Here is a 15,726-nt window from a genome sequence, read left to right as displayed (position 1 = left end):
CATGTATCAATAAAATGTGTAAAGCAGGGTGAACAAATATCTGCGCTAACAATAATAAATAAAGAATAAAACTGAATGAAAGCAGCCAGCACAGTTTGTAGATAAATCAAACACAACATATAATAGTCCAAAGTGCAGCACTTAAAATAATGATAAATATGTGATAGTACAAATAACAACAAATTCCAATGAAGAATGAAGATGAAAGACTTCCACCAGACTTCAGGGTGCACAGAAGCAAAGCACACCAACATCCAGTGCAATCGATCTGCTTACCAGATGGATATTAAAACAAAATTCATAAGAAAATTGTCAGTACATTCGACGACCTGGAGAAGGTTTATGCCCTGTTGATGACTGCACCACACATCCATCCATTTATGTGAGTTCTGATGTCCTTCTGGTACCGGTGATTTTGGATCAACCCAATCCTGCATACCAAGTTTTGAAGTGTTGCCATCCACCATTGAGCCTCTGCATCATATGATTACTTGCTTGTTTTCATATCCATCCGGTAAGCAGATCGATTGCACTGGGTGATGGTGTGTTTTGCTTCTGTGCACCCTGAAGTCTGGTGGAAGTTTTTCATCTTCATTCTTCATTGGAATTTGTTGTTATTTGGACTATCACATATTTATCATTATTTTAAGCACTGCACTTTGGACTATGACATGTATCAATGCAAAAAAAGTTTTAAAAACTGAAGTTTTTTCGGGAGCAGTGATTTTAATAATGCTTAAAGTGAAACAATGAAAGTGAAATATTCCTTTAAATGTTGTACCTGGGGGTATCTATAGTATGCCTGTAAAGTACCGCATGTTTCCGTGCTTAGAAAAGTCCCTGCACAAAATTACATTTCTAAAGGAAAAAAAGTAATTTAAAACTACTCGCGGCTATAATGAATTGTCGGGTCCCAGCAATACAGATAAAAGTAATTGAAAAATAAACAGCATGGGTTCCCCCTTTAGTCCATTACCAGGCCTTTTGGGTCTGGTATGAATATTAAGGGGAACCCCGCACCAAAATAAAAAAAATGGCGTGGGGTTCCCCCCAAAAATCTATACCAGACCCTTATCCGAGCATGCAACCTGGCAGGCCGCAGGAAAAGAGGGGGGACGAGAGAGCACCCCCCCTCCTGAACCATACCAGGCCACATGCCCTCAACATGGGAAGGATGTCCCCATGTTGATGGGGACAAGGGCCTCATCCCCACAACTTTTGTCTGGTGGTTGAGGGGGTCTGCGAGCGGGGGGCTCATTATAGCCACTAGGAGTTTTAAATTACTTTTTCCTTTAGAAATTTCATTTTCTAAGCACGGGAAACATGCACTACTTTACAGGCATACTATAGACACCCCCAGGTACGAAATTTAAAGGTATATTTCACTTTGATTGTTTCACTTTAAGCATTATTAAAATCACTGCTCCCGAAAAAACTGCAGTTTTTAAAACTTTTTTTGCATTGATACATGTCCCCTGGGGCAGGACCCGGGTCCCCAAACACTTTTTAGGACAATAACTTGCATATTAGCCTTTAAAATTAGCACTTTTGATTTTTCATGTTTGTGTCTCATAGACTTTAACGGTGTTCGAACAAATGTTTTGCCTGTTCACATGTTCTGCTGCGAACCGTACTGGGGTGTTTCGGCTCATCCCTAGTGATAAAATCTCACTAGAGTGGTGCAGCTAAATTTTTTGATCACTATTTGTCATAAGCGCAGTTCATTTTTCATAAACAGATATATCAAAATCTCAGTTTAGTAAAAATGAATCTAAATTACCTAAACCTTTTTACAGTAGTCACCTAAAATTTCTCCAGTTTTAAGACTGGATAAAGCAGGGCTATTACTATAATTTTATGCTTTCCCTTATGGTGTTGGAAACATGCTTACAGGAGGAGATAGTCTCTTGGGTTTGCTGCTACTTCTTGATTATGCATTTAGAGGCCAGGGAGAGCCCTAGACCAAGCAATATTATTTAACTGAAGCGTCATCTACAGAGAGGCCCATTACCCCAACTGCACTGTCTGGAAGGGATATCTGGACCACTACAGGAGAGTCAGGACGCTCTCTACATTGCAGATAGAGAAAGGAGCTGTGTGTTAGTGGGCGTTCTGACTCTCCTGTAGTCCAAGGGAGGGGGCGAGCACGACACTCCACACCAGGGAGAAAGCCTTGCATTACTGTGTGGAGTTACAGACAGAAGAAAAGGAAGTGAGGATTTCTCAGAAGAAATAAGGACATTTAAAATCAAAATTGAAGGATGAGGTAAGTGAAGGAGGACTGCACTAAGGTAAAGGAAGCAATTTAGGGGAAAATAAATTGTACCTTTACAACCCCTTTAACTATTCCCATCTTTGTATTTGAAATGTGTATTTAGCTCCTTGACTGCTGAAGTTAAGCTTTAAAAAATGTCCAGGCAATTTATCCATTACTATTCAGATCCTAATTTGTGCAACTGTCCTTAAAATAAACAGTTTTTAAAGCAGACTTCTTCCATTTGTCAGTTTTCCTTGGAAAGAATTAGTGAGAAACAGTTCTCGGTGTCCTATGCCAGATTCGTAACTCTTAATGAAAAGCAGTTTTCATGTTTCACAAAGAAAAAAAAGTGCTTATCATTAAAGAACATGTCTTTAAATTACACTGGCACAAAAGACTGTCGTGTGTTTTCAATTGCCAACATTTCACAATATGAAGCCCCTAGTACGACATTCTAACCATGCCAGCCAATGGGAAAAAAAAGAACATAAATTCTGCATATGTGAGATAAAATCACATCAACATTAAATGAGAAATGGAGAAAAGCAGCATTTGATGAATATTGGACGAGACGGCAAATATGGAGAATGATATTATTATTATTATTCATGTGGATGGCATATGTGAAAAATATACTTCTCTAAATGAGAATTGGATGAGCCTGAAATGGAAAACAAGGTTAGAACATTGGTCCAAAAATATGACAAATAACTGATACTAGCTCATCTAGCTTTCTAAGTACATTGGCCCACATCAACCTTTTGTTGAATTTTCTAGTCCATCAGCAAAGTGGTCATCATGCCCAGAACACATGCAGCAGATTAAAAGGAAAGCATTGTGTATTTTTTGTGAGCACATATTCTAAGCTGTTATCAAAGCCCCCTCCATCTTTCATTTACCCCGAACGATATTTTTTAAAACATTTTTTGTATAAACATACCTTATTTTTCTGGGCATCTTCTATGAGGGTACCTCCTCTTCTTCCACTGACAGTGGATGATCCATACGCCAGAATTTTGGGATTATTGTTTAACACAGCTGTACTGTGAGTACGGGGAGATGACACAGCCCAACCGAATGTGTCCATGATGGCTGGGGCCTACGGGAAGTAGATTAAATGAGGCTGGCTGAAACTCACCTCAGAAGACCAGTGGCAGCAGCAGAAAAGAGTGGGGACAGTACCAGTAGTTGGATATGGCCGCAAAAACTCTATATTTTATTTGAAAAACATTTAATGTGCATTTATTAATGTATGTTATTTGTATTTCTTTTAAATTATTTTTATTTTTTAACTGGATTTAGATTTTAAAGCAACCTTTTTAAAGTGGAGTTCCACCCATAAATATAACATTACATCAGTAGTTTTAAAAAAATGTCATTAGTCCTTTACAATTTTTTTTTTTTTTTTTAGATGCCTTCAAAGTGTTGTTGCTAGGCAGAATAGTTAATCTTCCCACTTCCTGCACCTAGGTGCTTAATGCTTCCTAACCTACACCGCACAGACTCCTGGGAATGTAGTGGGTGTAACTTTCCAGGAGTCTGTGCACTCCCCAGTCTCAAAGAATCATGTGACTTGGACAGCACAGGTGCTGAAACCTGATCTGACACTGCTTGTGCAGCACTGAGCATGTGCGAGATTTGCAAGGCTGAAATCCAGGAAGTCATACAGTCTGGCTTCATGATGCCCACACTTAAGATGGCCCCAGTCAATTTCTATTTTATAAAATGTCTAAATGCTGTAACAACCTAACAAAACGGACCTTAGTTTACAGACTAACTTTACTAGAATACATTAAGCTTGTGTATTACAGGGGTATTTATATTTAAAAAGTGAAATTGTGGCGGAACTCCGCTGTAATAACATTTTTATTATTTGTGCACTATACAGTACAATATTCATACAAAAATGTAATATCTGCCATTAATGATTCAAGGGTACAATGATTATGCATACATGGAAACATATGGGTGGATTTACTAAAGGCAAATAGACTTTGCACTTTGCAAGTGCAGTTGCTGTAGAGCAAATAAGATAAAACTTTTAAAAATGCATTTTTGCTTGCACATGATTGGATAATGGAAGTCAGCAGAGCGTCCAATAATTTATTAAGCTCTGGAGCAAATGCACTTGCAAAATGCACAATCTATTTGTCTTTAGTACACCCCCCCCCCCTTAGTCAGAGATCCTGGACATTATAAATGTGATGTTCTCCAAAATGTATCAAGCACAGTGTATAGTTTAATGCTATAGAAGCATGACAACATTTAAAACACAAAAGGCATAGTAGAAAACACACAGATTATATTTACGGTATATACAGTTCCAGGAAAGCAATTTTTTATTGTAACTTTTCACGCTATTATGTGTTTGGTGATGTATTTTATTATATAATGTTATATTAGGTACAATATACATATACTGTATACTGTATATTATATATTATATTATTATAAAAAAAGGAATTTGCGCTAGGTGTATAGTGGAAATTATTATATGAACGAGGTAGTGAAAACAAATCTGTGATATATGTCCTGCGGCTAAACACAATGGGCTAGATTCAGATAGCCCGCCGTAAGTTTGTGCGGGCGTAGCGTATCTCAGATACGCTACGCCGCCGTAACTTAGTGAGGCTGGGCTGGATTCACAAAGAACCTGCGCCCTAAGTTGCGGTGGCGTATCGTAAATCTGCCAGCGTAAGCGCGCCAAATTAAAATTCTGAAGAGGTGGGCGTGTTTTATGTAAATAAAACATGACCCTACGTAAATGACGTCTCTCTACATCAGTGTGTATACTCGATGACCAGGGACACCCGCCGGCTCAGTTAGAGAACGTCTGTCACCGATGGATCCTTCTATAATTCCACTTCTGCTCTCCGCTGTCACCCACCTGTCCCTGGTCATCGAGTATACACACTGATGTATATGGATTGCCCCTCTAATCGCGCATTCATCACTTATAGCTTATCAAGGCGCATCCCATGATCCAGTGAGGATACCATCATTCTGCAAAGCCTTCTTTGACTCCCCTGAACAAGGGTGGTCGCAGGCTTTTCGGTAAGTCTTTATTCTTACCTGAGGTGGCGGGCTGCACAAGATTTGATTGACATCACCTATGTTTCTACAGTGTTGATTTCACTGGACACTCACGTTTATGAACTGTTCACACATGTTTATTAAGAACGTTGCATGATCTATGGACATTGCACCAATTATTAACTTTACATTTTTTGTGTCACATATTCACTCATATTTGAACACTTATTAATTTATTATCCATCGCTACACTTTTTATTGTATATACTATATATTATATTGTATAATATGTATAGGCATAGGAAGAGTAGCCACAACATTAATTCTGACTAGTTGCATATCTGCTGCTGTGTTGTGAGAAGGAACACCTGTAAATTTACCCGTAATCTGATTAAATGCGAAAACTCCAGCAGGGGTTCTCGTGATTATCTGCTAGATGCAGCCCCAGTAAAAGCAAAGGATGCTGGCTCCCACAGCTGATAGTGACCATTTGCATGTGATCGCTGCATGGAAGATTGCATGCAAGTGGCTGTGGTTAGCTGTGGATGCTTCCATTTTTTTTAATGGAGCTGCCTCCTGTAGCTAATTGCAAGAACCTCTGCTGGGGTTTTTGCATCTAAGTGGAGCACGGGTGGACATTTGTAGGTATGAATGCACCCTTAAGTACAACCATTGTGTGGTACAACAAAGCAGGAAACAGATCCCATTTATGTAATGAGCATGTGTTTAAATAAATAAATATATATCCCTAATGCTTTGTGCTCAAAACAATGATCAAATATTTCTATAGAATAGTTCTTATACCAATATCTATAAGTAGGGAGGGGGGGCATGGCAACCGAGCTCCAAGATGGATGCTTAACACAGGAGCTTAGCTCGTCCACCAGAGATAATCCGAGCCCACCGGCGCCATACACAGCCCTAAACACAGCCATCAGACCGTTGCAAAGCCCAGGGATGCCAAGGCGCTGAAAAAACCCACAGCAGCCGCACAAACTTGGTAGTTTCTTCATGGGAACCCCACGCGGGCTACAACAAAATGGCAGTGGCTCCCAAGGACAATGGCCTAATTACAAGGCCATGGTGAATAATTGGAGGTCTAAGCCATAATCCAGGGTGGATTATGTTGAAAATAAGATGGAAAATATACATCTTCCTACAACATGATAGTGGAGGCCCACACAGCACAAGGAGAAGACATAATTTGGCTGAAAGATAAGGTTGCAGACCTCGAGGACAGGTCTAGAAGAAATAATATCAAACTAAGGAGTATTCCAGAGTCTGTTCCACCTTACCAACTCCTACAATATGCCCACACCCTGCTCTCCACCTTGGTACCAATGCTGACAGCACAGGACCTTATAGTGGACAGAATTCACAGGGTCCCTAAACCCACTTTTCTCCCTGAGGAAACTCCAAGGGATGAAGAGTTCATTATTATCACGTAAAAGGAACAAATCCTACTGTACAAGAGTCGCAAAGACCTGACAACATCCCTCCACAATACACCACTATAAAACTACTCCCTGACCTTTCCAGACATACATTACAATGTCGCCGCAACCTGGCAACAATTACCAAGGCCTTAAGGAAACATAAGGACCTCCCCAAGTGGAAATAACCTGCAACACTATCCATTACACACAACGGGACCACAACTTCAATCACTACGTTGGAGGATGGGATTGCGGCCTTACGACAATGGGACATATTCCCTCACCAATCCTCATATCAATCATCTCCAGCAAGACTACAACCAGTCCAAAATGCACTAGTCACTCCCATAACAAAAAAATACCTCACTGGACCCTACCAATCCTAACAACCTAAGACCCATCACCTTACTCTCTTGTGCCTTCAAACTCCTTAAATGTTTAGTCTACAACTGACTGAGCAACCACCTTGACCTTCTTGATCCCCATCAGACTGGATTTCTTCCACAGCGCTCCACAGAAACTGCTCTCCTAAAATACAAATTACTTACTAGCAGCTAAAACCAATGGTCATTGTTCCGTACTCTTACTCTTGGACCTCTCCGTTGCCTTTAATACAGTTTATCACCCCCTTCTCCTCAAAAAACTCAATTTGCTTAGTCTCTATGGCTCACCCTCCGTTGGTTTGAATCTTACCTATCTCACCGCACCTTCAGTGTCACTTCCTCCTCTCCAACTCCTCTAACCGTTGGGTTCCCCCAAGGTTCTGTCCTTGGACCTCTGCTATTCTCGCTCTACACGTCCTCCCTGGGTCAGCTGATATCCTCCCATAACTTCTGCTACCATTTATATGCTGATGACACCCAAATCTATCTCTCTACCCCTCAGCTCACCCCATCAGTCTCCTCACACATCACTAATTTACTAACATACATATCAGCCTGGATGTCACACCACAAACTGAATCCCTATAGACCCTAGACTCTGAACTGTCCTTTCAGGCCCACATCCAATCCCTGTCCAAATCATGCTGTCTTAGCCTCCGCAATATCTCTAGAATACACCCCTTTTTAACCAATGACACCACCAAGCTTCTAATTCACTGCCTGGTTAACTCTAGCCTCGACTACTGCAACTCCCTCCTCATTGGATTGCCTTTACATAGACTATCCCCTTTTCAGTCCATAATGAATTCCGCTGCAAAACTCATCCACCTTACCAACCATTCAGTGTCCTCCACCCTTCTCTGCTAATGCCTCCACTGGCTTCCACTCAACCAAGGTATAACATTCTAAGTACTAACAATAATTTACAAAGCCATCCACAACTCTGCCCCCAGCTACATCACTAACCCAGTCTCAAAATACCAACCAAGCCGCTCTCTTCGGTCCTCCCAAGACCTCCTGCTCTCTAGCTCCCTTGTCACCTCCTCCCATGCTTGTCTCCAGAATTTCTCGCATCCTTTGGAACTCCCTACCCCAATCTTTTTGACTGTCCCCTAATCTATCCATCTTTAGACAATGGAAGGGTAATGGCTGGAGGTTAGTCAGTGTGCTCACCCCCTCTCTTGGGACTACATCCCTGCGGGGAACATATCGTCTCCCTGCAGGGATGTAGTCCCAAGGGAGGGGGCAAGCATGCTGACTAACCCCCAGCCAAAATGGCTTGGATGATGGGGACAAGCTTACTGAGGAGGAACAGGAAGTGAGAAATTCAGGGAACTCGAAAGAAAAGGTAAGTGAACCAACAATGCATTAGCTTAAAGGAACCTATTTAGAAAATAAAAAACAAACCTTTACAACCCCTTTAAATCTGTTGAGTATGTTTGTAATCATATATCATGTGCAAATATGCAAAATACCGTAAACACGGTAAACTAATATGTGTAATAATATACACTGTGTAAACATGCAGTGGAACTGATTATATGATAAATAAATAAATAATTATATAAGTAGTATATATTGTCACCAATCAGTGCAATGTATATGTGCATTGATAAATAAACACTTTTTTTTAAGTGGTATATATTGTCACCAATATAAAGTGTATTGTGTATGTGCAAATCTGCGTATGTAAACTATGACACCAAATATTCACAAAATTGATGAATACAATTTAAATTTGAGTTTCCAATATAATACCAGTAAAATTCCCATAAAAAAAACTTTTTGTGCAATGTTCTTATCTCCATATAATGACTCTTTAACCTCCCTGGCGGTATGATTCTTTCAGAAAAAACATGCTGAAAGCGGTACCATTATTTGCAAGGAAATTTGGCGTTTTATATTGTAGGTCTGTCATTTTTAGAAATAACTCACTTAAATCTGACCAAACAAGCTTCTAATAGGAATCCCGGGTATGACATTTTTTTAAAAACAAAATTATAAATTATAATATAATAAATAATTATAAATAATTATAACAAATAATAATATAATTATAATAAAAATTATTCAATAATGTAATCAAATCAAAATCACTGAAATTTGCTCAGTTGCAGAATTGTTGCTGTCATTATTTTTTTTTTTTTATGACGAATTTCCCCACAAATCGCTATCGCACAATTCTGCAAGTGATTATAATTTATTATCGCTGTTTTTTAGCTGATCTAAAACTATTTTTGGCTCTCTACTGTGGCTGACATCAGAAAAATGGAGCAACTGACGGCTACAGTAGAGGGTACGGAAGATACATTTTCTGATACGTGGTCAGTGTGGGATGACTCAGTTTATGGGTCTGAAGGAGACGAATCAAGTTAGTTTGCTTCATTTACCTAAGCTTCCCACTAGTGTGTTTACCACTTTTATATGCAGGGTTTTATTTTTGTTTTTCTGTTCAATTTTACAGTATGTTTATAGAATGATTATGTTGCCTCCACGGCCCTTGGACAGATGTTATCGCGCCCATTTTCTGAGTCTTCTCTTTTGATATTGTGATGCACTCCCTTACTCCCACTCAAGACAATCGTCTCTTCACATCACTATTCCAATACTTATGCTGATTTTGTTTGCTTAGTAGTTCACTAAGACAATGTATACCTGTATCTCTTTATACTGTTAATTATTCATCTGTACTTTTTTTGTACGATTTGCAAAATTTATAAATAAACAATTTAAAAAAAAAAATAAAAAACTATTTTTGACATAAAGGGACACTTTTGGTTGCTATGGACAATCTACAGTTTGCAGGGAGAAAGAAACGTTTTTATTATATAAAATGACATGCATGACACAGGACAGACCACTAGGGACAAGGGGGGTGTGTTTTTTTTACATACAGCACTGTAATCTATAAGATTACAGTATACTGTATGTATAGTGTTTGTTTACTTTTTTGAATTTGGCGCCGTTCTCCGTCCCCGTGCGTCGTAACGTCGCAGGGAACGGAGATCGGCGTCACATGGAGGCACTGTGTGAATCGAGCGAGGTCCTGCTCGCTCACACAGCGCGGTGGCATCGCTGGATCCAGGGACAAGGTAAGTAAAACTCCCTGTACATCCAGCGAGGCGAGCCCGAGTCTGACTCGGGGTTACCGATCCTAGCCCAAAAATCTCACCCCGAGTCAGACTCGGGAACACCGCCCAGGAGGTTAAGCTAATTAGACACCCAGGGCCAGATTCACATAGAAGAGCGGCGGCGTAACGTATCATAGATACGTTACACCGCCGCAATTTTTCATCGCAAGTGCCTGATTCACCAAGCACTTGCGATGAAAACCTATGCCGGCGGCCTCCGGCGCAAGGCGGGCCAATTCAAATGGGCGTGTGCCATTTAAATTAGGCGCGCTCCCGCGCCGGACCTACCGCGCATGCTCCGTTTCCGTGACGTAATTTTTTCGAACGGCGACGCGCGTAGCGTAATTCCGTATTCCCGGACGGCTTACGCAAACGACGTTATTTTTAAAATTTCAACGCGGGAACGACGGACATACTTTATACAGCAATACGATTGCTGTGTAAAGTTAAGGCACCAAAAAAAACGACTAACTTTGCGACGGGAAACTAGACTAGCGGCGACGTAGCGAACGCGAAAAACCGTCGGGAATCGCTGTAACTCCTAATTTGCATACCCGACGCTGGTTTACGACGCAAACTCCCCCCAGCGGCGGCCACGGTATTGCATCTTAAGATCCGACAGTGTAAAACAATTACACCTGTCGGATCTTATGGCTATCTATGCGTAACTGATACTATGAATCAGTCGCATAGATAGAAACAGGGATACGAAGGCGTATCAGGAGAAACGCCGTTGTATCCCTTTTGTGAATCTGGCCCACAGTGTTTAAAGAAAAAATAGTGTGAGTCCTTCACCAATCTCACCAATATCAACTTGCTGTTAAAGATTGAGGACTTTTTCAATAAGCTCTAATCACTGTTCTGCTGTGTTGTCTCTAACACAGGCACATCTTGCCACAGATTTTCTTTTGAGCGAGGGGGAGGAAGGAAAAATACTTCTCATAGTGTAATATGTTCAAACAGGTAATTAATAAAAGCAACAATGATTTTCACTCACAAATTACAAGTGCCCACCTGTCACCAAGGATGACACGCTCAGATCAGATCAGATGATCGTTACATGCTTCGGTTATATCACTTAACACGGGCTACTACCATACACCATGCAATGTTTCTGTCTCACTTGACGTACACTTCCTCAGGTAGCTGCCACTCTGTGAAGAAGTCAACCAGACGAAACGTACGTCGAGTGAGACAGGAACACTGACAAACATTGCATGGTGTATGGTCATAGCCCATGTTATGTGATATAACCGGAGCAAGTAACGATCATCAGATTTGAGCGTGTCATCTTGTTGCTTTTATTAATTGCCTGTTTGAAAATATCACACTATGAGAAGTATTTTCCCTTCCTCCCCCTCGCTCACCATAAAAGCTGTGGCAAGATGTGCCTGTGATTGAAACAACACGGGGTAGCCCAGCATGATGTCCTTCTTCTCGGGAAAGAAATGGTAGAAAATGATTGCAGCGCTCCCCTTGATCAGATGTTTTATAAAGATAGGTTCTGGGACCCTCTGCAGTATCTGAGGATAAGTAGATATCACCCATGGTTTACTAGGAGATGTATGCTCAGCTACCTCCCCCATCAGCTGCTTATACAGTACTGACCATCCCTGATATCACTGACCATATTTGGTCAATGATGGCACCCAGGGTCAACATATTTGAATGTCGCTTGACATGGATCTACTTCTCTGGACAACGCGATTGCAGTTTAAATCAGAAGACTTTGTTTATTTATTTTTTTCGAAGAAATTACTTTTTCACATGGTGGGTGCTTTTTTTTTTTTTTTACTCTACATTTTTTAATGAATGGAATATCAAGGGGTTTGTACATGGTGTGCCATATTGCCTCACCCCCCTTAAACACCTCTGAAAAGCGAAGGCAATCTTGTCACATGTCTAAACTTAGCCTTAAACAGAATTTTTTTCTTTTAAAGGTTTAAATGATGACAGGTTTGCTTTGAAAGTATGTTATTATTTAACATCATACAAGGAAAGTGGGATGAAATGAGTGTCATTGTTCACCTGTTAGAGGAAGAACACGACATGTGTCCCAGAAATCACAGGCGGAGGTTGGCACTGCCATCCATTTAAATACATAAGTCAATGACTAAAACAATGCCTTATATCCTGTCTGTACTGTCAGCGAACATATTAGGCAAACATTTCCTTGTTTGCCCTAACTTTCGTTTGCATGTAGAGGAAAAAAATATACAGTTAATAAGTCAAGTTTATTTCCACTTTATTCTCCATAAATGTTAATAGACCTATAAATTTAAAATTAAGTTTAACTCATATACGAGGCCTGTGGATTGCATTTACAGAAAAAAAGAGTGAGAGAAATTATGAGGAGCATGTTGGAAATGATCTGGTCAAACAAGGTTAACAGACTTTCATTAAAGTGGTCCTAAACCCACATATCTGCCCCCTTTGTATGGTAGGGCCCACCACCAGTCAAATATTTATTTACAAAAGGCTTTAAAAATTGTTTTGTCTGTACCTTTTTTTACTATATTTTTCCAGGTCATGTGATTGCTGTACTTATTATCACCATGGGGGCGGAGTTAAGCCATAGTGCACCCAATATCCTGTTCTGCCGTCAGGATAGTCAGGTCCCAACCAAGACCGTGCTGCGGTGATAGTATAGAAAGCAATCATGTCACCTAGGAAGTAGACCGTGCATAGTAATACACAGCTTATTTACCAGGGTTGCCAACCCACCACTACTTTTTTTACTGACAAAACATGGAAAATTTTGCTGACAGTGCCCCTTTTTTACTGACAGCCTTAAATATGACATACATGCCTATTATAATGCATAGAATTGCTATTTAACCACTTTCCAACCCGCCACAGAACATATACTGTGGCAGATTGGCACATGCAGGCACAATTAATACATGTACCTGCCTGCACCGGGTTTAGGAGCATGCATCGCCAACCCCCACCCCCCTGCGACAGCTGTATCGGTGGCCCGGTGATCATGTGATTTCTATGTGATTACAATGTCAACAAAGTCATTATGAATTAATTAATTTATAACAGCTGTGTTGCCTATATTGTGATTGGCCCACAGTTATCACTGGGCCATTGACAGCACCCCATACTTTCTGATTAGCTGTAGCCAATCACAGATCACTGAAATGGCTAACCCATTCATGACAGTTGAAAATGTTGCTGTTAAATTGTTCTTACGAAATGTAAAAAAAAAAAATTAAAACATTTTTTTTTTTAAACATACTTTAACCAGTCAGTGTCCCTGTTCACGGCCACATCAGTCATATGATGATGCTGTACGTCACTGGTGACAGTATGTAAAAAAAATTGGGACAAAAAAATTACAATCTCACTATGCCTCTTACTAAATGCCTCAGGCCTCGTACACACGACCGAGTTTCTCGGCAAAAACCAGCAAGTAACTTGCTGGGAGATATTTTTTTGCCGAGGAAACCGGTCGTGTGTACATTTGCGTTGAGGAAACTGTCGAGAAACTCGACGAGCCAAAAAGAGAGCATGTTCTCTATTTCCTTGACGGGAATGGAGAAAATTGGCTTGTCGAGTTCCTCGACAGCCTAACAAGGAACTCGACGAGGAAAATGATGTGTTTCGCCCCCGTCGAGTTTCTCGCTCATGTGTACGAGGCTTCAGACTGACTATTTTCCAAAAAGGGGTAATTTGGGGGAATTTGTAGTGTCCTATCATTTTAGAGCCTCAATAAATTAGGTCATCAGTACATCAGATTTGATCAATTATCAAATAAATACATACCATCGTTTTTTTTTTACCAAAGACATTTTATTTCATTCTAAATTTATGACGGAATCAGATTTTATTAGATATGCTTTGTTACAGAAAGAAGAAAATATTGTTTATTTTTTTGTTTATATGGCAAAAGATAAAAACCCACCAAAAGAAAGCTCTACTTGTGTTATTTTTTTTTATTTACTTACAGTATTGTATGACCGCGCAATAGCCAGTTAACAATATCTTTAACAATTAATCTGCTTGGCTTTACAATAAAAAAATCGAAATAACATGACAAATGGGAGCATGACTAGAATTATGAAAAACCTGGGAAATCCCAGGGATGGGGCAGAGAAAGAAGTCCGGCAACATGTGCAGCGCATCTGCAAATAGTGATCACGGTCAGGTTGTACCCAGGGGCGGACTGACCATTGAGTCACTCGGGCACTGCCCGAGGGCCCCATGCCACTAGGGGGCCCCATCCGGGTTGCCAGGCTCAGTAAAACCAGGGACAGTATGTAAAAATCTGTGTTTTTTTTAGATCTGTCCGAAAATGACATGCTTTTAATGTGAATATCCCAAGATTTTAGCTGCCCGCCTCTGCACTACCTCCTGGCGTGGTGGCCATCTGTAAGCCAGAGGGGCCCCATAATCTTCTATTGCCCGGGGGCCCCATGAGTTGTCAGTCCGCCCCTGGTTGTACCCAACAGTGGGAGTAGCTTAAAAAGGGAAAATGAATCAGAACCTGAGCCTAGTCGCTGTGTGCACTGTACGACAACACCACAGACCTTGTACCTATAAAATACTTCTAAATACTCAAATACACAAATACACAAGTCCCCAGGACACACATAAACCTTGGGACAAAGGATTGTTAAAAAAAAAAAAAAAAAAATTACATATGCTTTTCTGCACACAACAAAAGATACCACTTTGTCCATCTGAGCCTACAATAGACCCCTTTCACACTAAAGCATTTTTCATGCCCTAAATGGCTAAAAATAGCGCCTGAAAAACTCCTCCCCTGCAGTCCCAGTGTGAAAGCCTGAGTGCTTACTAATACTAAAGTATTTACTAATCACAGTGATTTTTCACTTTTTAGAGAGAAAAGAACTGGAAAAAATGGGAAAAAACTGCGCTAAACCACAGAGAAAAGGAGCAGCCAGCACTCAAACAAACAAAGTCAATAGGAAATATAGATAATTAGTGCAGCGCTAAGATGTGTCAAAATACAATATTAATAGTGACATAAATATATAACATAAATTATAGTAAATGTATATAGTAAATGTGACTCAGTGATTAAGTCCACTTAATCACTGAGTCACATTTACTATAATTTATGTTATATATTTATGTCACTATTAACCACTTAAGGACCGCCTCCTGCACATATACGTCGGCAGAATGGCATGACTGGGCACATGCACGTACACGTACGTGCTGTGCTATTGTCCAGCAGTGGGTCATGGGCGCGCGCCCACGACCCAGTCTGAAGCTCCGTGACCGGGACCGCGGGACCCGCGGACCCGATCGCCGCTGGAGTCCCGCGATCCATCCCCGGAGCTGAAGAACGGGGACAGCTGTGTGTAAACACAGCTTCCCCGTTCTTCACTGTGGCTCCGTCATCGATTGTGTGATCCCTTTTATAGGGGGACACAATCGATGACGTCACACCTACAGCCACACCCCCCTGCAGTTGTAAACACACTTCAGGTCACACATAACCCCTACAGCGC

Source organism: Rana temporaria, chromosome 4 (assembly GCF_905171775.1).
Source record: "Rana temporaria chromosome 4, aRanTem1.1, whole genome shotgun sequence".
NCBI classification, from domain to species: domain Eukaryota; kingdom Metazoa; phylum Chordata; class Amphibia; order Anura; family Ranidae; genus Rana; species Rana temporaria.
This window is presented reverse-complemented; position numbering follows the sequence as displayed.